The 25,503-nt window shown below is 36.1% G+C and overlaps 1 pseudogene; it reads left to right on the top strand.

The window, feature by feature from the left end:
• The first annotated feature begins 24,912 nt into the window (after positions 1–24,912).
• LOC129236587 (U2 spliceosomal RNA) lies at positions 24,913–25,096 on the top strand (annotated as a pseudogene).
• The last annotated feature ends 407 nt before the right edge of the window (positions 25,097–25,503 follow it).

Here is a 25,503-nt window from a genome sequence, read left to right as displayed (position 1 = left end):
TTATAATACTTAATTCACTACAAAATATTTTTTGAAATTTTCGTTTATTAATTTTTAGTTACTTTACGACTAGATGAAAACTGGTGATTTTCGTCATGAATAGGGCTAGATATATTGTTTTCATGAACTGATGTAATGCAGATGCGTGGGCTGACTAGTTCGCTAACAAGTGTAGTGAAATTAAAATAATAAGCTTTATAATTTTAAAAAGTAAAATCAAATTATGTCGAATAAAAAATTTAAAAGTAAGAACAATTTTTTTAACGTCTTACTTCACAAAAAAAATGTTTTAGAAACTGTGATTTATGACCACCAAAACTGATGATTTACGCCGTGAATTGGACCAGATTATTGTTATCTGTTTCACTTATTATTTCACCAAAAATAATTTTTTGAAACGTACATTTATAAATTTTTAGTTACTTTTCGACTAGCCCAAACCTGATGATTTTTTCCATGAATTGGGCTAGATATTTTTTCATTACTTCCATTCATTAACTGTTGTAATGCTGACGCATGGGCTGACTAGTTCACTAACTGTTGTAGTGAAATAAAAAAATGAACTATATAATTTTTCGAAATGAAATCAAATTATGTCGAATAAAAAATATAAAAAAAGAACACTTTTTGTATAACATCTTATTTTCTTAACAAATAATTTTTGAAACTATGATTTGTGAAGCTTTCGTTACTTGTTCAACTAGTCCAAAAATGGTGATTTTCCTCGTGAATTGGACCAGATAGTGGTTATCTGTTATGAACAAGTTCGTTAACTGGTAAACTCTGGTGCTGTACATATATGCTGATGCAGATGCTCACAATCGACTCTCAAAATAATCGTTGCTACCATTGAAAAATGATACAAGACTAGAGAACGTCAACTGGAATGCAAGCTGGCATTTACGTAAGTAATTCAAAACTAATACGAGTGGCTGCCGGGAAGTAGGGAGTGACAAAAACAAGGAAAGCAGCTGCAATTTGTTCCTAAGTTCAAACAATTATCAGATTTTGTCTTAATAAAGTAAAACTTTATTGTCTCAACAAATTAGAATTGAGATAAATCTAATCGACAACGAATGTCAGTAGAAAATATGAATGATGAATCGTAAAGCTGAATAATAAAATGGGAAACTGAGAAGGCAGTTTGATTTTATGCGCGTCAAACACATACATTAGAATACACACACACAAGGACATGCTCATGTCACTTTACCTGACACGTGTACTCAGTTATACCGTCAGTCAGTCAGTCCGTCAGCCCGTTAGTCAACATTTAAACAATTATGACGGCACTCACTAACACACTCATTTACTTACAACTACGCACTCCTCCCCTCATTCACCCATTCAAGCGGTTACGTGAATAAGACAGTTTACTCACTTAGTAATTTTTGTCGGTTATCAAACGTCAACCGCTTACCAGCAAATTTATGCATAAAGATATGTTTACTCATACAAATGCATGCACTTAAGTATATATGTATGTACTTACGTACTACTTACTTGAATTGCAATGTTGCTAGCGTGTCGTATCCACCCCACCTTCATCGTCAGCTTGTTGTTCGCCTCTCATCAGTTACCGCAATTGCAAATTGTTGCAAGCAGGTATTTACTCGTACTTATGGGTATTTCATGGTCAAGTTTTCTGACGACTTGACATGTCTTGCGCCACTGCTCGCTAAGCTTCTCTGCTACTCTAAAGCTCTCACAGCAGCTGTTATTATTTGAGTTTTGCTTCCTACATTCCGTTGTCGCTGCACGCCACCCATGCTTCACTCAACACTTTTATCTCCTGAGCCCACAACTGTTTTTCTCTCTCCAGCCCGCCAGCTCCTGCGTGTTGATGATTGCATTTGCATGTTGAGGCTAGCGCACCACAAGTACGCGGTTGTAGACGTTACACTTGCTGTTTGTCTTGTTTTGTTGTTTTTGTTGTTGTTGCTTTTGTTTTTATTCCAATATAAATGGCAATTTAGCTGGAGTGACGTAGCACTGATGCAGTGTGTGCTTTTATAGGGTGTCAAACGTGTAGATGATTGGAGGTGAAGTGATTTTAATGGAGATTTTTTTTAATTGACAGGTTAATATTTATATAATTTTATAGCCATGTTCATCCCTTCGTTCGTTATTTTTCCTTTTATAAATAATTAAAAAAAAAAAACTATTTAAATATATTGACCAAAGGTTTTATGTTGATTAGTTTCCAGAAAAGCAATTATTGTACTTATCGTATAGATAATCTGATTACCACATATTTTGCCTCATAAACATGTGAGTTCAAGGGATGCAATTCCTTGACTGGCATCACAAACTAATACCATAGGCTTACAAAAAACACAGTGCAACAAAATGAAAAAATCGATAGTCCCTTAGTGTGATAAAACTGTTCTGATAGGTTATGAAAAGTAACCTCCGAAATGTTTATTATTTTATATGAAACTCTTAGATATTATGCCAAAAATGAAAGAAGCAGACCATTCACCACCAATGTATAATCAGTCGCTAAGTTTGAAAAACCACGAAACCTGGTTTTCTGTTATTTAATTTTCGAAATATCGCCAAATAACCGTTTCGGATCCAAGAATAAAGATAGTTCATAAAAATGTTTAATATCTGAAAAATCCGTCAAGCCAATAAAAACGAAAGGCAATAAAATGTGCGAAGAATCCTGCTTCGTTTTTCGCTGAAATTAAATTTACAAAATTAAACAAAAATAGTTTTCTTTGCAAAGTTTGTAAGCTGCAAGTACCAAGTGCCACAAAATTAATCAATAATTTTTGTTTTTGTATAACCATTTGCAAAAATTAAAAATTTTCCTATTAATTTTGCGCCACCTTGCACATATGAAAACGATTTTTTGTTTACTTATTTCTTAACCCCAACACATCAAGAAAAAATTTGAAATATAAGTGAAAACAATTCTTTGAATAAATGAAAAAGTTTTCTGTGCATTTGCACAATCATCTTTTAATTTTGTAAATTTGTTTTTATATAAATTTCAAAATTTATTTAAGGGGACAGATACCTGTGAACGGCTATATTTTCCCTGACTTTCATCAAAATTATTTAAATTGATGAAGTCAATATATATTTTTCAAAATTGGCATACAGTTTATTTATACATTAAAATAATATATATAAACATTTTTTTTAATTTTAATAATTTAAAATGGCGGATGTACACTCAATTTTCCAGGAAGTTCGCAGCGGGGCTTCCCAATCGGCAGGCATTGTAGCGTCGGTGTCTGTGACCTGAATACAAAAAATTTTTTTTTTGTTTATTAATATCACAATTTCTATATGAATTAAACAGAAATGGAAATAAAAAAATGCGCGGCATAAAATGCTTAAAAAAAATTTATTTTGGGGCGAATTTTCCTACTAATATTTTTGCTTCGAAAAAATTATTTTTTCGAAAAGTTTTCGAATTGTAAATTCACATAGAAAGTAATATCATAAGAAAGTTGTGTGCCAAATTTCAGGGAGATCGGTCAATAACTTTTCGAGTTATCGTGTACGCCAATTCGAAAAATATAGTTTTGAGAAAAACTCGTCTAAAGTTTGAATACAACGTAACTATACCTCTCCCAGCGCTCGAACGCAAAGAATAGAGGCGTCACGGTTGACGATCTATAGGGTGGGCCATGTAAAATTTGCTTTTTGAATCGGCTATAAAAAAAAATTAATCAATATTTTTTCAAACTTTTTTTTTATTTTGAAGTTTAAACATTGTCATTTATGAATGAAAAATAATATCGTTCAAATGACTACCACGACTGGCTTTACAGTAGGCCATTCGATCAACCCAATTTTTAAGCACATTTTCGATTGTTTGGGCTCCAATTTCATGAATGACAACTTCGATTTCGTGTTTTAAAGCATCAATCGTCTCTGGATGGTTCGCATAGTCCATTAACGGCTCCCCACAAAAAATAGTCCAACGGGCTTCAATCACAGCTCCGAGGCGGCCAATTGATATCGGAATTTCGGCTGATTATTCGGTTTTCAAAAACGGTGGCCAAAAGTTCGAATGTAACTTTGGCAGTGTGACATGTTGCACCGTCCTGTTGAAACCAAATGTCGTCCATGTCTTTAATTTTTGGAAACAAAAACTCCTTGAGCATGTCATGGTAATGCTCGCTATTTACTGTAACCGCGGCTCCTCGTTCATTTTCGAAAAAAAAAAATGGCCCGATGATGCCGCCAGACCAAAAACCGCACCAAATAGTGACTCGTTGTGGATGCATTTGCTTCTCTACAGTAACGTGTGGATTTTCTGAGCCCCAAATTCGACAATTTTGCTTATTGACGTAGCCACCGATGTGAAAATCAGAAAAGAAGAAGAAGACTCACCACTTTGGAAATAGGTTTTCAATATTTCCCAATTTTGTGCAAGCGTATAGCGTCCCATTTCGTAAATGTCAAACCTTTAAGTAAATTATGAACACATTTGACATGTCATTTGTGTTACCATTCTTAAAAAAAAAAATAGGTGGTTCAAAAAGCAAACGCTATATGGCCCACCCCGTATAATATAAGAAATACTTAAATGTACGTTTTAAAAATTTTTTAACAAATTCTTAAAGGATTATATTAACATTTTATGAATAAAAAGAAAAAATGTTTTTTTCGAAATTTTACAGGCATCCGTCCCCTTAATTTTTTGCTCCAGTTAATCGCCGCTATCCATCTCATATTCCACACATTCACATATGCAGTAATTAGCAATAAATCCACAAAATTATTCCTCCCGTTCACATGTGGCAGATTACTTGCAAAATTGACAAGCAGATGCCAATACTGCTTTGAAAGGTTTTTCGTCATAGAAGTTGCTTTGGTGAAATATTGGTCAGTTGACTGCTAGTAATAAACAGTTCGAGGAAATTCGTAAACGAGCTTTACTGAGGTTTCAAAAAATTATGGCTGCATTCGAAATTCAGTATTACATTTTAGAATAAGTAATAAGAGGGCAAAGGACGTTTTTTCTATAATATGAATGCAAGTTATTAATACCTGACAAAAATTGTATTAGAATTATGTCTACAAACCTGGTTTCTTTGCCGGCGTTTAGTTTTTACTTTGGCGTTTCTCTTTACATTCGTAAAAATAATTATCTATAACACAAGATTGTATTTAAAAATGTGTGGTAATAACCCGCGATTATTTTGTTATCTTAGATTTGGGACTATTTTATAATGTCAGATTTCGGGAGAGAAATTTTGTATGGACGGATTATAAGACGATTGGGCATAACCGTTTTTCACATTTCTTAGAACAAAACCCATTTCACTAGGACTGTGATTATTTAACTATCTTTATGACTATGACTATGACCCTTAGTACGGCTATGGCTATGACCAGGATTACGACTATAACTATTGCAATCATCATGATTTTGATTTTGGATATGACTATAAATATGAGCGGGACTGTGACAATGACTGTAATTAGGACTATGAATATGACTACTATGGTAACTAGGGCTACGATTACTACGACTAATTCTATGACCAAGACTTTAACTATGATTGTGTCTATGAATATGATATAACTACGATGGATATGAATATGATATGACTTCGTATAATATGATATGACTACTATGATAATAGATTATGACTGTGAATATGACCTTAACTATGTCTATGATTATGACTATAACTATAATTTTAACTATGAATATGTCTAAGACTACAAATATGATATGACTTTTTCTTTGGTTACGACTATAAATATAAATATGACTGTGATAATGACTATGATTATGATTATGAATATAAATATAAAAAAGACAGTGACTGCAACTACGACTATAATTATGACTTCGGCTATGAGACTGAGTTAATGCTTATGAATTTAACTATGACTATTACTATGGTTGCGACTATGTCTTTTTTTCTAGCATCGCGCCCGTGAAGAGGAAACTCTCATGAGTTCTGCTATACGAACCAGGACACGGCTTGTAGCCTCACAGCTACATCTACGTACTAAACACCTCTGTACTATCTACCACTCTCTCCGCGGAACTGCCAAAAAGGTATTACCTCACGGGGCTGGTTAGCTCAAAGGCTACAAATTATTGTTGACGCTTACGAAACTTCGCGCGTCCTTCGATAGTTATGAATATGTTTTACATGCGCGCAAATTCGCTTCCAGTTATTAGCTGATTTCAGCATAAACTCTTAATATTCTCTCTACTTAAACTTTTAAAGATTTCGGGAGCATAGCCTGCAATGGAACAAGACGTGTTCAACAACTACTTCTCTCTCCGTGCAGAATGGGCAGTTTGGTGAACTATCATGGTCAAATCTATGGAAGTATTTTATAAACACTCCGTGCCCTGAAAGTATTTGAGTAAGGTGATAGTTTGTTCCCTCATTGTTTCTTTCTAACAACGTCTTCGTAAGGATGGGTATTAGCTTATGCGCCCATCAACCCTTAGGTAATGTGGTCCCAGCTGTGGTCGATAGAATTATGCCTTTCTTTTGCTGCGATTTCTTTATGTATTGTTCTACGGCCCGACTCGTATAGCCTTATAAGTATACTCTGCATTTCTTTAGCCAGAATGTTTACCGAGATTAGTCCTGTAATGATGAAGGATGCGTCTTCAGAAATTGTGCGGAAGCCGCATATAGTCCGTCAAGCGCTTAGCGGATAACAGCTATTAGTTTCTTTGCGTAGCTATTTAGATTCAATGCATTAGCCCAAATCGGTACCGCTGTATAGTATTCTTTTGCTATGCTAAATCGTTATTTGACATTGTGGTTGCCAGACAGTACTGCATGTTCGATACCGGGTTTTGAACTGATAGTTACAGGTCCAACATTTACCTTTACAGATTCTACTGCCTTCACATCAGTTTTCTGCTCAGCTAATGCTAGGTTCATGGAAATCAATCGAACCGTGATGTCACTTACCGACTCGCTGGCGATCCCCTCAATATCTTGGATGTGTTTTGCCACTATTACATCCGTGAATCTAATGACTTTTATTCGAGGAAGCATAGCTAGTCTAAGTACACCGTCATAAATAAGGTTCCACAGTAGTGGGCATAAAACTGATTCTTAGAGAACCCATGCTGTTACATTGTACTCCTCAATGCGTTTTTTGGTTGTACACCTCAGTTTGCCCTCCGAAAAGTAGCTCATAATCATTCTGATAATATAACTGGGAGCCCCTTCATTTATTAGATCTTCTAGTATACGCTGCCAGTTAGCTGTGTTAAAAGCGTTTTTAAGGTCCAAAGTTACAGCACCGCATGACTTTGATGCCCATGATTTTGTCTATGACCTCGTCTGTGACTGTAACCAAGATTATGACTATGCTTTTGAGCATGTTTGTGGTTGAAATAACTATGATTATGACTGTGGATATAACATTCATTGCTCATTTATTCATTTTCTTCTTCTTTTTGACGAAATATTTACCCACACACTCATATGTCCACATCTAAAACTAGCCAAAATGTTTAAGCAATATAGATTAACACCAACGGTTGGTCAACACCCTATATGGAGTGTGTATGTATATATGCGCCATCTACATATTTATGACAACAATCGTGTAAATTGTGTGGTGGCTAAGTTTCTTCACACATACTTACATACATATGTATATGTGTGTATGTATAGATTCCCACCTAGGCGCGCATTACTTAAGCACATAAGTACAGAAGCAAATCAGCGACTTAAAGAGCCCGCAAACTCAACCGCCTTCCAAATGAACACATACATCCCGATTTGTATGTATGTAGCTGCATACATACATACATACCAAATTACGTACAAATACACGATTACAATATTTCCGTTGCTAAAGCGCGTGGCGTGCAAGTAGCTCTACAGCAACAACAATGCTAACAATATTTAGCAACCGATTTGAAAAACAAGTTCGTTTGGATTGCGTCTGTTTTGTGAGGCAGCTGTGCTGTGCTGTGCGATGGAATGCAATTGCAGTTGCTTGGCTTGGCTAAAGCGCATTGTCCATGGTCAAATGTTGATGCTGGTCGGCTGGCTACATGATGACTGCATTTGCGGTTGCAGCGGCCGATCAGCTGTTTGATTGACCCGCATTTGGCCGTTGCTGTGGTTTTGTTTGTTGGAATTTTTGTTGGCTCACCGCTCGGGTTGGTAATTTTTAAGCCCGAAAATGCGGCAGCAACGACAGTGGCAGTGACAGCGGCAAGTGACTCAATTGAGTGCTGAAAAACCGGCAGCATACACAACCACGTCGTTGTTGGTCCAGTGGCGGCAGTAGAGCGCTGGTAAAGCAACTTTAAATCGGAGTGATTGCATAACTCTTGTTTTAATGATGTTAACTACATGTGCAGATACATATTTACATAGGTGCATATGTTTGTATGCAACACAAAAAAGGCTTTCGTCGAGCGCTAAATGTTTCCATATACTTGCTGTGCACCAGTTGCGTTGCGAACAGGTGTATCTGCGTGTGTGTCCGTGTATGTGTGTCTGCGCTATATTTAAGCTGCTTTGATTTAAAAATGTTGACATTGACCTACTTCAATGGCGCGATGCTGCTGCTGTTGCTCTTACTGCCGTTGTTGTGTACCTTCTGCGTTTCCGCCAACCAAGCCAGTCATCCCAGTTATCATATATGTACATCTGTCCGTCCGTCTGTTTGTCGAAGTTTTGCTTCGACGCTGTTAGTTGGACGCTCATTGCTTTTTGGATGGTTCGCTGTTTGGTTGAGTGCTTGCTTGGCGTGTTTTAGATTAATTTTCTGTTCGTTTCGCCACGCTTTTGTGTTAATTAAATATGTATATTTGAGTGCGAATGTGTGTGTGTGAATTTTTTAATGTTTCTCCATGCACACACAAGCCGCATGTTTCGTTTTATGCCATGTGTACGGTTGTAAAAACATTTTTTTGTAACTACACACATGTTTGTATGTATATATGTATGTATATAGGTATGTGTGTGCGTGGTATTTCGGTTTGGAACTCTGCATTTTCGTCGCGGTTACTCTGCGGCTCACTTTTTGCTATCACCATTTACTGTTGCTATGTTTTTGCCTTGCTGCTTTTAACGACATTAAACGCGGTCACTAGCACTGGGACATGGACACTTTTCAACATCGTTTGGCCGGAGTTAGTACCAAGCGAAAAGCAAAAATAAAATACTCTTGTGGCAGAGTAAAGTTGATTATTATTTTTAGTACAGCGATTTTATGAGGCGCAAATATAAGAGATTCCTAGTAGATATTCACCTAGATACGAGCACATCCTGTGCCATAATAGCTGATCTGCATACACATACCTACATATATGCATGTACGTACACTTGTGGTCATATAGAGAAGTCACTTATTTATTTTTAAATATTCTAAATGTTTTTTCGCGCAAAATTGTTTCATTTTTTAATTTTTATTACATAACAAAGAAGTTATAAATCAAAGTTCCAAGCTTCCCGACTAGAATTACAGTGAGGCATGCCGAAGAATCAGTTAGGCCCGAATTAGGCCGGCCTTACTGAGGCACGCCTCACTATTACCTTACCAGGCCCACGTTAGGCAAGGTAAAGATTGGCATGCCAGAACAATACCAAATTTGGTTGTGGTCACGAAAATCTGTGGCAGTTTCTCACTTAGGCATAAATTGGAATCCTTAACTGATTTGTAGAAGGGCATCCGGAGTATTACCGAAGTTCGGTTTTTCGAACCTGCTCATTAGGCAGATGTGTGGCGATACCTTTCGGGACTTGGGCCTAGTTTGGCTGCCTTATGAGGCGCAAATTCGGAATGCGGTCTGCCTTATTTGCGCCTAATCACCGCCTTACCAAAATTTCTAGTCGGCTTTATACAAAATTCAAATTTCAAAAAATATTTAGAAAACTTCTGGGTATGCAGTTTTATAGCCCTTTGAATTTTAGTGTAATACAGTGCAAGTTTTCTTGTACACCTTTGGGACTTAAACTAAGTTATGACACAGCAATAAGCATTAAAATCGAAAGAGTATAAGCAGCTAATAGAGCATACTTCTCACTTTCAAAACTTTTCAAATCAAAGCTATTTAATAGACGATGGAAAATTACGATGTATCAATCTGTGGTCCGACCAGTTTTGCGCCACGAATCAGAGTCGTGGACATTAAGTGGAAACGACAATGCCAAACTTCAAATATTTCAAAGAAAAATTTTGAGAGAAATCTTCGAAGCAGCCACAGACAATAACAGTGAATGGCGCATAAGACGGAACCTGAAATGGACCTTCTAATCTGTTAAAAGACGAGAATATTGTGCGCTTCATCAAAGCACGAGGGATCAGATGGCTAGGTCATGGTCACGAGGATTGACCTAACGAGAGTTCAACGAAAAATAATTGATGCTAAAACATTAACGACGAAAGCAAAAGGTAGGCCAAGATCAGGTTAGATTGACAAACTGGAGGGTGACATAGGAAAACTCGAAGTAAAAAACTGGAAGGAATCAACCAAAGGAAGGAATTAAACAAATGGCGACATTTTCTTCAGCAGGCCAAAGCTCAGCACAGAGTTGTATCGCCAAACGATGATGATGATCGGAGTGCAAGTTTTAAGTTGTTCAAAAATCGCGTAGATTTACTCGCGAACGCTCAACATATTTTTGCATGTCAGAAAGTTTTTAGGTATGCATTTTTATAGCGCATCTAATTTTAGCAATATATATATTTTTTTTTTGAATACGAGGTGGTCTTTTATGCAAAAGAAAATTCTCAACATCGTATGGAAAAAATTGTCAAAAATTAATGCGGTTTTTGAGCGAGTTCAAACTTAAAGTTTATTATACGAAAATTGAAAGGGCCTTAAACTGCATACCGAGAACTTGCTTATAAATTCCAATTTAATAGTTGAAAACTGTGATGACTATTTATTAAATTTTATTTGTTTTTTAATTTTTGTGAATTTTTTTAGAAACCATAGAACTTAGATTCATCATGTTTTTGTTATACAGTAAATACGATTTTTATAAAAATTCAACGAAAAAAATTGTTCAGGTAAAATTTTACGAATATTGTTATAAGATGAAGTGACCCAATGTGTGACCACAAGTGTATCCACATATATATATATGTATATACGTCCATATATATTCATATAAGTGAGTGTGTAGAGTACAATTCCACATACCGCATTAGTTAGAGTCACATCCTCGTACAAGCGCAGCTGTGCCACAATGGCTACAAATTAATTTGGGCATGCAGTTCCAAATGTAGATATGCATGCATTAGGGTATTCCATTTGTGATGAAAATTTATATTGGTTCGAAAAGTTTTGAGTTTGTATATTATTATTATTATTATTTATTGTTCGACTTTCTTAAAATAAACATTACATTTCATTTTTAATCATTAACATTAGAACGTACGACAGTGACACTAGGTCGTTTGTCGGAAGAAAAAAAAAAAATCTTACATTTTACATATGTTACTATGGTACTATGTATTGAATTCGCTTAAAATTAATTTTCTACATTCTATAGCACCAGTGATGAACTTAAATAAGTTATTATATCCAGAAGGGCCAACACCATTTAAAATGTCTATGATTTCATCTCGGTTTAAACTATATTTTCCAAAAAATCTTTGACGAATTCTTTTAAGTATCGGGCATTTTCCTAAGAAATGTGTGATGTCTTCTAACTCATTTAAGTTACATAAAGTGCAATTTAAATCCCTTTGGCTTCCCAAGTATATTAAATCACATCTGGTTTTCATAATCCACATAATTTTATAGATTCCAGTATTATCGTTTAAATAGCTTCTGGCGTTGTTATGGTCTAATTCCTTATATAATCGGGTACTTTGGTGTGCCCTTTCCCATAAAGTTCGAATATTCGAATCATGCAGCTTTTCTGTTACTGAAATTATATTTCTATTACATTGTCTTTTATTTGAAGTGCCCCAGTTACATGTTATATTTAACTTTTGTGCTAGATTACTAATTTCTTCAACCCAAAATATCTGTTTTTCTAAAATCTTTTTTGATAGTATATGAGGCAATCTATTATCATCATATTCAAATAACGTTTTGAATATATATTTTAAGTGAAGCTGCAGTGTATACAAATGAAAACTTGGAACATTTGTCTCGAAGAGAATGCCATAAGATGGCGTATTACTCGGGAGATGAAGTGCCCTTTTTAAAAAATAAAGTTGAATTTTGTCTACTTCTTCAAACAACGAGTTTCCCCATACCTGAGCAGCATAACTCTGGATTGCTCTAGTCACCGCTAAAAACAGTTTCCATTTTGCCGACAACTTAATTTTATTTTTACTAAGAAATGTGCACCAAGTTGCATTTATGCTGTTTTTCGCTAGAACATTTCTATTTTCTATATGTTGCTTGAAACTGAGTTTTGATGTTAGCTTTACACCCAAGTAATTATATTCTTTCGTTATTGGTATAACTTCGCCGTGAAAAAACCACTTTTCTTTTTCTGCTATTCTACCGCCTCTCCGAAAAATCATTATAGCTGACTTAGATAAGTTTACTTGCATATTCCACTTATCGCAGTATTTTTCTAAGTTGCTTATCATTTTTTGAAGAGCACTAACCTCATCTGCCAATATGACGATATCGTCAGCATATAATAGCAAACGGATATTTAACTCATCTATAAAGAGTCCCCCCTCCAAGCAGTCGTGCAGGTCATTCAAGTAAAGAGCAAAGAGCAAAGTTTGTATATACACAATTTTGGTGCTGAATATTCCATCTTTGCAGGCTTGCGACTGAAAATTAGTTACTTAGTATTTCTCGGTAAGGCAGTTAGTTTAATCTAATTTGTTTGGTCTGACATAAGTAAATGAGTACGTTTTTTCAAGTTTGATAAATTATCTATAGAGTTAAGCAGTCATTGAAAAATCATTTCGTGTTTTTTTTTGTCAGTTACAAATTTGTATATGAAGGGTGGTTAAGTTTTAAGGGCCGGTGTTGATTTTGAATAAAATACAATTTTTTTAGGAAATTATTGTCATTTCTCTTTATTATGATAATATTGGTATAGTTTAATTACGCACAGAACAAAATATCAGCCAAATGGCCGCCGCGGCCTCGGCGGCACACCTCCATTCGATGGTCCAAATTTTCGATGACGCTGAAGCATAATTTAGGTTCTATGCCGTTAATGTGCCGAATTATCTCATCCTTTAGTTCTTGAATTGTTGCTGGCTTAGCGGCGTACAACATTTCTTTCAAATAACCCCAAAGAAAGAAATCCAACGGTGTCGTTGACGTTTAGGTGTGGTTCACATTCAACATCGGACCTTGAAATTTAACCCCCCTTTATTAAAGTAAATTTTTTTTTCCTTGAATAGGGCTTCGACAAGACTCAGTCTTGCGTTGGTTTCTTTAATCTATTTTGATTTCTGATAGGGTAGGTGATAAGCCTTCCGCTACCAGTGCTTAATAGTGGGAATGTCCACCTGTCGTTGCTTAGGAACAACGCCTCCTTACTACTTGGAGCGCCATCTGTGTTTCACATTTTTCTGCGAGAAGGATGGCATAGAGGGTTGAGGACTTCGCTAAATTTGGTGTGTCTGCGCTATTACTGCGGTTGCCCGCTTCCTCCTGCTGGCGCCACTGATGTAATGTGTGTTTTTCTTTGTTTTTGCTTGTTTTAGCAGCCACAATGCAAATAGTGCGCTGACTATTGCGCGAGAGTAAGAATGGAAGGCGATAAGTTTTTGGGGTTGAAGAATGAGGTTTGTTCTTTTTTTCGAAACTGGGGAAGTAAGTAAATTTGGAAAAGTGCGAGGACCATGCTTTACGTGGGTTAACAGCTGGGTGTCATCTTTATTCGGAACACTTAACTTTGTTACATCAGCGCCTCCCTAATCAAATAATAAATTAAAGTAGGCAATAAGGCCACCCTGAATTTCAGTTAATCTTGCCGCTCTCCTTCAATTCTCGAGCATCAATTCTCCTTCAGCTGGTCCCAACGTATTAAGAGGCCGAGCTAGCTCGTAGTGATACATTTTCTTCTTACACCGATATCAGGAATACCCTTCTAAATTCTGTAAACTTTTGTTTAATAAAAAGTTGTATGCGATTATTGTTTGACAATTTATATCTACTCAAGGCACAGAGTCTCTATTCGCTCGCTTAAGATCAATGGTTCTTATTGAAGATTAGTCAATTAGTTTACATCCTCCTAGATGCACCTTCCCTCCAATGATATTCTTTCCCTGATTTCGGTAGAATTTTACAGGTTTCTTAAAGCACTGTATGCAGGAAAGGCTCAAAATCTTGGCAGATATTTCTTTACAGAGCTTAAAGATCATGGGTCCATAACTGTTACGAGCCTTACGAAATTAGTTGACACCCAAAATTGGTTTTACAGAGGAGAGGGTAATTTTAAGCTCCACTGCGGTATGACAAAAGCCTGAAAATCTAGGTATTAATTTGAATAATAACACAGGCCTACATGACTTTTTAATTAGTCGGTTTTCTCAGAGTGTTCAGTTTGATCATCTGAACGTAACTTTTTAGATTTTACATACGCCATATTAGATATACCATTTTGAATTTGAAAAAATGTATATCGTATTTGTTATCAGCGACCCAAAAACTGCCAAGTATTAATTTTTATGAGCTTAGCTCAATATATCGCACCCTAAATACAAAAGGGTCACAACTCAAAATGTTCCTTCTGCTCAAATATGAACGAGACGTTATCAATAAAACGGTCCGCGGATGACATATGGCAAAAATATTTTTTTTGTTTTTTGGTATGTGTTCAGCGTGATATGTCACATAGTTTGTTTTCTGTGCTACTGTAAACAAGTCAAGCTCGAGTGTGGAAAATTTTGAGTTGTGACCCTTTTGTATTTAGGGTGCGATATGATAACCTTTATCCGGTTATAGCGTAGGGCCAGAACAAAAGTATTGACGTCATTTCGATTGTGAACAAGTTTTTTAAAAGAATTCCGAGTTGTATTTGAGTTTGATAAATTCGTAGTCACCATGTGTCCTCAGGAGGTCTTTGGTGTCGGTCTTCCACACTAACTCCTTACTAACTCCTTGCGGATTCCACCATAGAGGAGCCCTGTATATTTCGCCGGCATCTTTGCGCAAAGTGCGGCGTATCCAGCAAAACTGTCTGCGCTTGATGATGAGCTCGATTGAGACTTCTTTGGTCGAATTAAGCAAGGCCTGATTTGAAATAACACGAGGCCACCATATTCGCAGCCATATAGCAACACCGCTTTCACGTTGGTATTTAAAATTCGTAGTTTAGTTTTAACTGATATGGAGTTTACCGGTAGATCCCATATGTTGCACAACTGGGAAGACCCTGCAAGAGCTTTGTTGATACGGTGTGTGTTATCATCAATCGTTCCACCTGCTGGTGTTATTTTACTCCCGAGGTAGCAAAATTCCATCTTACGACTGAGTTCTTTTCCATACACAGTAAACCGGGTTTCTGTACAATTTAAAATGAATTCCAACCACTGCACCTTAAATGTTTCCAAGTGTCCACAGTTTTTAATTTTATATGAGTTTTATTGTTCAAAGGAGCAAACAGAAAAATTGAACTTTGTAAATCTGATTTTTTCTTCCGCAGTTGTGAATTTTAATTTTTCGGCTGGATTTAAGCAAATTATTTATAATATGTAACAAAAAATCAAAAAGGGATTTTAGTTATAATTTTAAGTGAGATCTTGCGAATTGCTATATGCCAAATGGCAGACCACAAAACAATTTGTGCCACCCTAATGTGGGCAAATGGCTATGAATTTTAAAATTCCTTACCTGTCTAACGAAAATTCCACGCCATGTCACTTGCTGCTAACTATTTCGCTTAATAGTATATTTTATGTGGCCGCTTCCTATTCTACCTGATGCTAGTTTTAGCTACCAAGTCCTCTCGTTTTTTTGTACATATTTTTTTGCTTTTCGTTGTTTTTGGTTTTTTGTTGTTCATTGTTGCTGCTGTATTTGTTTGTGCCGCACTGTCATTGTTTAGCATTAATTCACACGCGCTTCAAGTGCGTTTATGCAAATTTCAAGCAGCACCTGTTTTCAGCTTCAGCTAGAAAATTTGCAAACTCAAGCACCTAACAGTATTATGCTGTGAAATTGTTTGTATTTTTTTTTTCTGGTTTGTCTCTTTCTTCTTAGTCTTTCGCTGACAGAATATTTGAGGTTGCTTGTAACCATGACACTGCTATTTAATTTTTGCTGCTTGGAAAATAACAGTGTTTTTGAAATATTTTACTGATTCGGTGAAGTTTATTGCTCGAATGGAATTTAAAAACTTTGCAACAAAAACCACTTCAAGAGGCAAATAAGATAGCAGGATAAGCAGTGACAGAGGCTTATGAAGTGCTTGTGTAATGCAAAGCATGGTGTTGTACATAAGAGAGAATACTGGAATGGAGTGGAGACTTCAGCTGAAAGTCATGCATTTACTGCATTTACCTACGAATACATACACACATACTCGTGTACTATAGCCGCTCAACCCCTTCTAACATGTAGCGTGCAGTCTTTTGGGCAGTACTGTAAAGGGTATAGCAGCAAGCCGTATTGTCTCCCCACGCTAGTCAATTCTGAAGTAACTGGAACGATGCTAATTTATACGTGGCCAAAGATTAACACCTCAGTAGCTTTCTTCAAAAATGTATGATGAACAATAAGCACGAATAACCATTCCTGCATAACACTTTTACTCAAATGTTATTTTATATAATAAATTCTTTTGCAAAGTGCTCACTTCTACAACAACAATAAAAATGAAACCATAATAATGATACAAGTTTATGAGACGCGGCGCCCGGAACGATCACTGACTGGTCAACTTACACGGCTTATTCTGGGTTCGTTTCCGGTCTAACTCTGCCCACAATTCGGTCTGTAGTATGGTATTGGCATTCATACTAGCGACCATATAGTTACAAGTTCGATCTTGTTCAAATAAAAAATTCATTGAGACTACTTGCGACTGGAACGGGATCGAATCGTTTCTTGACTCTTTCGGACAAATAGAATTCACGCAGAAACTGAAGCGACATTGACGCAATAGTTTGGGTCGGCCATTAGACTTCGTATTTATTGAAGCGTAATTCAGGCCGTAGCCGAATGGGTTGGTGCGTAACTACCATCATCAAATCTGTTTTCTCTGATCTGAGTTCCAGGACATAGAAACATAGAGGGGAATGAAATTGCTGATGAGCCCCCCTGAATTTGCCTCAGAGACCTCCTACCCGGTTATCGGCATCCCCCTGATAGTTTTTAAAGGGGAACTGTACAAATTCTTTTCAAGAGAGCGCAGAAAATATGGAGCTCCATTTGTTCATGTGCTAATTCGAAAACCTTTTGTCCCCAATACGGTATACGGAGGACTCAGAAAGTCCTTTGGACTCGTCGCCATTCAATTTCCAAACTCATAGCTGTGTTTTACCGATCACATGCGGAAAAGCGAGGATTACCATTTAACCCCCATTGCAGAAGTTGTGGGGACCTTTCAGAGAAGAAGACTGTTGAACACTGTCTTTGTAAATGTCCGGGTTTGACAACTAGGCGAGGTAGTGCGCCGCCCTAATTCCCATCAATCTTCTCTTCTAGGAGGTCCTCCTCCTATTTGGGGTTTGCGTCTTAATGTTGTTCCACAAATGGTGAGACCCACAATTTTAAACCGACTCCGAACGGCAGACAACTTTTTTGAGGAGCTTTTTGATGGCAGAAAAACACTCGGAGGTTTGCCATTGCCTACCGAGGTGCGAAAGCTATTAGAAAAAGCTTTTTCTTCATTTTTTGATATGATGTGATAGTAACTCACCAACTCATTTGGCTACTTCTGTCGCCGTAAAAACTTAAACTTCAAATTTTAAATTTGACAATAATTTGATGATATTAAGCTGTAAAATTATATTATTTTTTTGTTTGTTTTTCGTTCAAACTAAGTTTGGCCTCTGAGAAAATTTTATGAAAAAGTAACAATAATCAAATTAAATTTCACAAATTAGTTCTGGAGGTACATTTTGGGCACAGATATCAATTTTGTGTTCTCCAAACAAGCTTTTTTGACATTTGGCACATGAAGATTTAGTCATTCGCCGTTTGGATGCCAGAAAAGTCGCTGTATTTTTTTATTTTTTTATTAGTTGCCACTTCTCCATATACAGCCTTATAGAAACGAGGTGTAAAATTATCACCATATTTCGGTATAAACATTTCCCATACCTTCCTTAGTAGAACAAATTTTTAGTTATTTGCGTACTGCTTTATCATCAAATCGTAAGCAGGATAATAGAAATTTGAATCTGATTTGAGTCATTGTTGAAAGATATTTAGTTCCAGAGTAGGGCAGACCAAAAACCTCTGCGCATGTGAGGTGATTATCCTTCATGGCAGCTGTTAGGACATACCAATCAAAGCCTTAATTTCCTTAGTTTTTATTTGTTTTATCTGAGCTGCATCATTGGTTTTTTCCTCGTAAAGCAGTTTTCGAAAATCCGATTATATTAGACCTTTCACGCAAAATATGCGACGGGATATCGTCTTCGTCTGAAGAAAAGTCTTGAGAAAAACTGGCATCATCTTTCAAGTCAAACTCATGTTCGTCATTTGCACCTTCACCTTCATCCGATACAATAATGTCATCGCCTTCAGCCAGAAATGTTTAAATTTATGCATAATAAAATAATAAAAAAATTTAAAAATAAAAAATTCACAATAATAAAATGCATGGTGGAAAGATTTTAAAGGTGAGCTCTTTAACAGACCGTTATTCCGCTCTGAGAGAATTCGAAGCAGCTGATTGGCTGATATCAATTGAGGTGTGTTTACAAAAAAACCGAGATTTTATTGTTGATATACGAAAAAGATCAACCAATGTCAATTCGTTGCCGTCTGAACAACGATTGCGATTACGTGAGCGTGTGAAATGATCGTGCAGAATTTAACTGCCGAATTCCCAAGTGAGCCAAAGTTCCTCTCACATTTTTTGTTTTTTCACCATAGCTAATAGCAAAGCTGGTAATCTATCATCCGTGAATAAAATGTAAACTGTTATTGACCGTCGCCAAAATGACCAAGAATTCCTCAGGATTAAAGCATCAGCTAAACGCATCTTTTGAAAGATCCTTTATTTCGCAAGCTTATTAGGATTGGTATCTTGTCTGATAGGTTAGTTTTATGACGTCAGGAATTGACGACAATGTCCAAAATACTGGGATACTTGACATGGTAATGCTCATCAGCATTTGAAATTCTACAGTATGATTTCAGTTCACGTTCGTGTTTTATTTCTCTTGTCGCTTCACTAAGCTTTCTTGTCTCATGCTATTTTTTTTTTTTTTTGCCATTATCGTTTTCTTTGCCGCCACACTTTTATTTTGTTTTTACATTACGTCGACAAGAAAGCCACTCTCTGCATTGACGTTGATTTTGGCTGGCCATTGACTTATTGGAACTCATGCTGTGAGATTCTAAATTGCTATAAATTGATATTTTGGTAGCTATTCGATAGTTGGTGTGTGGTTTTTTATTCCGTATCTTCCAAGTCAATCGGTGAATCGATCAAATCATAATACAATAAAGCAGATCTTTTGAGTTGGCAACAAATTTTTCTCAAATCATTTCATGCCTATCTTGATCAAACACATATAGCCATATGGGCACACAGACCAAAAATTTTACAAAAGAAATGCTATAGAAAGATATGTAACTCGCATAATTAATTAAAAAAAAAGTAACTCATATATTTATATTCTTTGAATTGCCCTTTTTTGCTTCTTTCTACGAGTACAGTTGAATTAAATTTTTTGAAACCGGTACATTCATTGACTATTCATAAGCTTTGGGAAAGAAGAAGGAAAACGAAAACAAATCGCAGTATTTGTGTATTAAAGTTTGTGAAATTATCTTCGCACACTTCGCTTGTAAAGTAAAATTTATTCATGCATGTTTATCCAGCTATAAAATTTGCTAATATATATTTATTATTTTTTGTTTATTACTAATGACTTAGAAATACAACAACAACAGAATAATATTTTTGAGAAGAAGTAAAATAAATAGTCCGCTCAAATATATTTCGCTCATGATTTACTTTAAAGATCATATAGTCACTTTTCTATAGGAAATATACTGGGTAATTTATTTGCGTTCCTTCCCCTTCGTTTAAAAAATTCTCTGATCTGTACTTAAATCTAAGTATTTTTAATAGCAAATTAGAAACCAGTATGTCTCATGCGAAGATACATTTGAATTTGTAACGCAGCCTGGCCTGAAGATCAACATCGCCAATATATAGTAAAGCTAATGTTCATCAACACCACGCAAGCTATGCACTTTACCGGCACTCCTTTATATATATAGTATATATGTATATGCTTTTCTTTAACTCCTTGTGGAGTATAGACATACACCATGAGATCGACGCACATATCCAGACGTACGAAGTTAATGATTTTCGAGGCCAATGTGAACTTGGTAGCATTAAATGGTTGTGAATCGTGAAACCTGACTACCTGACTTTTCAGGCGCTGTCTTCGCGAGATCATGCGGATATTATAGCGCAATGTCAGAACCAACGCTGACCTTTGGACTGCAACTAAAAAAATACCTACCCACCTCGACGTACAGCATCGAATTGGATTGGTCATACGTTGTGTAAATTAGAGGAGGATATTACAAGCGCCTAAGCTAGACTAGACTGGAATATCCAAGAGATCCATAGGCGTAGGAGACCAGCCAACAGTTGGAGATGACAAGCTGAAGCAGAAGCGCAGAAAGCAGGCCACTCCTGGAGGCAAATTAAATTTCTAGCTTTACACAAATCAAGTTATCTATTTATTGAGACCCTATGTTCCACCTAGGAACAAAAAAAATATATGTATAATACATATACATAAATAGATATATGTCCAATTCCTAGACTTAGATAGATTTCAGTTCCACCTTTTTTATATACATTTATATTGGCAATTCCCTTCATATACTCAGTCCACCAGAATTATTCTTATGCTTTCACATGTATTGGGTAATCTAAGATATTAAATAAAAAACATCATTAAATGGTTTTAAACTCGAGCATCAGATACCCTGTACATCGTATTAGGAAACACTACAGTGCTTTTGCTAGGTGAATCTTTGTAAACTCAAAATAGAATCGGGCAATACTTTGTGAAAAGTGCTTTGTAGTTCTATATTAGGTTGCTATAAAAAAAATTTAAATAATACGGTGAGTGGCAAAACGGGTACATAACTTGCTAATTTTTGTTCATAAAATTTTGATGTTAACCTTTCGTTTGGCAAAAGCCTTCCCAGTTTATGTGATGAACGGAGTGTGAAAGATGAACTTGGTCTCTGTTGATCAATAACTAAATAAGTCAATGAAGTTAAGAAAAATATTGAGAAATACCGTCAAATGCGTAGGACCGCCAGGGACCGATTTTGGGGTGTTTCATGAAGAAGTAGCAAGGATAAATTTAATATCTCGATTTTCCAAATTCAAAACACTGCTGAACACATGAAATCGGGCTATGTTTAGAGGTTATGTTAACAGAAAATGAAAACCAAATCGTAAAAGCACTAACAAAGTGATGCTAAGGTATATAAGGCTGGATGCTTGATGGAATTGGAAAGGAAAAAATCATTACTAACTGTTACTGCTCAGCAAAATGGTTGTGAGCGGTCGACTGGGAAGTTTCGATACATCTATAAGACAATACTGGCTTTTTAGCTTTAGAATAAAATTTACTTCAGCTTTTCCAGAACTCACTTAAAACATGGGAGGTGAATTCAATCGAATCGAAAGGTGAATTCGGGTCCTGCAAATGTACTTCATCTCTTCTACGTCTATGATTATGGCACTAAAAACAGCAAAAGAAAAAATCGGAAAATATACAAATCGATCCAAACGAAGTAAATATTTTGTTCATCGTTATCCACCATAGTGCAAAGTTTTTTAGAGGTGTGGCCAAGATCAGATCCGGTTCGCAGCGGAAAGAATCAGCTGATTGGCTGATGGAACAGGGGATGTGACAGCGATTTATTTACTACAAAACTGAGACTCTGTTAGTGATAAGGGGGAAAAAATCAATACAGCCATTGCTTCGCTGCTGCCTAAACAATGACTGATTGGAAGAGCGTAAGAATAGTGTACAATGAGCTGGCAGAATGGCAGCTGAAGTTATCCTCAAAATTGTGTTTTTGACCATAGCTGTTGGCCAAACCCAAGAATGATAGGAACAGGATTGCGCCCATCAGAGAGTACGTGACGTCACATTGGTGCAGTTTCATGAGATGGAGATGTAAAAATGTAAACCACAATGCAAGAAGAAGAAGACAATACACAAATAATACACGAATAAATTCCACAAGTGGTACGGCGCGCTCTCAGCGATTCTGTCAAATTCACTGAGAGCAAAGTGGGGGAACTACGGTCGGCGACACCGTAGTATTCTCTCCATCGTGGACAAAATCTGCTAATCTATCTTTGGTTAGTTTTGTTATTGAAGTGATTCCATGTTAAACCATCTCAGTATTTTGGACATTTTCGTAATTTTTTGAAATTTTTTTATAATTTAGAGCTTTATTCAATGTTGAAAATTTAGTAAGGCTATTAAGGGAAAAATAATGTAGAAATAAATAGATGAGGGCGTTTTTTATCAATAAAAAAATTCAAAAATTAGAAAACAAAATTATTTTTTTTTTCAAAACAATTTTTTTAAGGTATATTCTATTGTACAAAATCAACAAAAAAAGTGCGTGTAGCACAGTACACATTACAGAAGTGAAACTTTCAAAGAAAGAGGGAGAGACCCGAGAGAGAATGAGGGAGAGAGAGAGAGAGAAGAAGAAAGAATTTATATCCAAATAAATTCACAACATTTGCAGAGAATACCAATAGACAAAATTTACAAAAAACGGAGAAGGGTCGACCGGTGTAGGTAAACGCCGGACACAAACCGTGGCACTACTCCGAGCATTTATCACCCGCACAAACGCAGCGATTCCAGAACCGCAGCAATGGCACAAATTACCGGAAGGCAATACCAATAAATTCTACGCCGAAATGGATAGCACTTTATAGTACCCAAAAGCACTAGCCAGGAATCGGAAATAAGCGCCAAAAAGTAGGCACCAAAAAAAAAACGCCAACAAAATTTGGACCAAAAAACGCCCCAAACAGTAGACACAAAGGAAATATAACGCCAAAAAGTAGGCACCATAAATTTATTTCCTACAAGTTTACACCAACAAACCAGCGCCAAAAAGTAGGCAGTGTTATTTCTCACTAAAAATTCGCAACCACAAGGAAAAACTCGGGGAAAAATAGCCAAAAGTGTATCTAAGATATAAATAAGGAATAGCTCTCTCCCTCGTTTTCCTCTACGTTATAGTTTTTTTCTCTCTCGCGGATCGAAAATGCCCAAGGCCACGCATCGTGGCCTTGAAATTTTACTCTTCATTCTCGCTCGTCCATCGACACCTAAGAAGTTTCACTTCAAAAATTTATGAAGATGTTAAAAAGCATCGAATATTTTTCGCTTTAAACAAATCAATTTGATTTTTTGTTTTTTCCAAATTTTCAACGGTGAATAAATATCAAAAATAATAAATGAAAAAAAAAACACAATATTATTATTTAAACTCAAAAGAGCACTAATGAAAATTCATTTCAAATTATTTTTCTATATTTCCGACAACAGGAAAAATATTTATACGTAGCTCTATAATAACAGCCATTTAAGATATTTATAATTTTAGATAAATCAAGCGTCCTTTCATCAATTGTGCGGATGCCTATGACGTGTTGGATGTTTTTAGGGACGTCCCAATTACAAACTCTACAAGCGATAGAAAGTAAATTCTTAAAAAGTCCCGTATTTAGGTTAAGAAGACGCCCTCCTGCACGAAAAATTAAACTAATAGCGTAAGCAGAAATATCATCACTGAAATACTTAAGATCTCTAAGTGCTAAGTTAGCATATAAATCGTGTGATTCTGATTTAACAGCAGAGTGCAGACAAGTAGAAAGTTTTTTATTCTTAAGATTGTCTCTAAACAAAGGTATGGACAAAGACAAGGTCTCAGAAGTAAAAACATGAAGAGGCTCCACATTTAACATTAGCGACATATCCTTTCACTTTTTTACACAATGAGCGCCGAAGCATACATCCTCCTCAGCAAGGATGCGTGGAAGCTTGTGATTTGGCAGAGTAAAACACATGAAGACAAAGTACGTACTCGTATGTGCTCGGAGCTTATGTAGGTATTGAGGAAGCCATATTATCATATACATAAACGTAAAAGTGTAGAAGTACATTTGTAGGACTCGTTTGGATTCACCCACATGTCACGCTTGCCAAACAAAATTGCGCAAACATTTTGTGGTCGAGCACTAGCACGAGTGTGAGTAATTTTCGCTCTTTGCTGAAATTTGCACCAAATGACTTATACCTGATACAGAAACACAGTAAATTATGGAGACGATATTGCACCTGCTTCGAATATCAATACTATGAAAGATATTTATTAGGCTCCATAGAAAATAGTTTCGCTGCTAAGTTTAAAACTTTAACACAGGGCATCGCTTTACTTTTCCACCCCTATGTAGCCTGAGCATTTTCTAGAATAACAGAATAATTTTTTGAAGTGAAAACTTCTTTAGAATCGTTGGGAGTGATTTGAGGAAAAGTGAAACGAAAAAAGCGACCAACTTGGCTACGAAGCGTTATATTATATGTTGATATAAAAGTAGCGACGAAATAAATAAAAATAACTTTTATTTTTTCTTGTGATTTGAACCAAGGATTTTGGATCGGAAGCTCACATTGCTAGTCGCTCGGCTACCGCGCCATGCTGTCGTCGCTGGCCTAAAAGTTATTTAGTTACGAAGCGTTATATTATATGTTGATATAAATAATTTTTGTGAGCGTGTAATTCTCAAAAGTTTTATTAGGTTTATTATTTAAAATGTATTGACTAGGTAGTGTGGTTATCAGCTTAACATCTGATAGATCCTCCATCGGAGGACAACAAATATTAAACTGATTTTTGGAAATGCGCGGAGTGTTTTATGGGCTTGCTCCGCCTCTGCCACGGGTTGACCCGGTATTGCATTACCGCCGGGATTTCGGCTTTGAATAAATACAAGAAAAAATATACTAATACATTTAGCTTTGGTGGGAAGAGCCATACATTTTTATATGAATACATGTAGACGAAATGGATTTTTTTTTTTTTGAAATTTGCATTGTAAGACATTTCTGATTATTTATTGAAAACAGTTTTTTGGCTTTTCTATTTTTGGTTTAGATACTGAAAGTCAGTTTAAGTGAATCGGTATAAATATTTCGTACATTAATTTTTGAAGTGAAAACTTCTTTAGAATCGTTGGGAGTGATTTGGGAAAAAGTGAAACGAATTACATATAAACGTAGCGACGAACTAAATAACTTTTAGGCCAACACCGACAGTTTGGCGCGATTGCCGAGCGGCTAGCAATGTGAGCTTCCGATCCAAAATTCTTGGTTCGAATCACAAGAAATAAAATT

Source organism: Anastrepha obliqua, chromosome 1 (genome assembly GCF_027943255.1).
Source record: "Anastrepha obliqua isolate idAnaObli1 chromosome 1, idAnaObli1_1.0, whole genome shotgun sequence".
Lineage (NCBI taxonomy): Eukaryota > Metazoa > Arthropoda > Insecta > Diptera > Tephritidae > Anastrepha > Anastrepha obliqua.
Note: the sequence above shows the minus strand (reverse complement) of the source record. Positions and strands in the feature narration are given on the sequence as shown.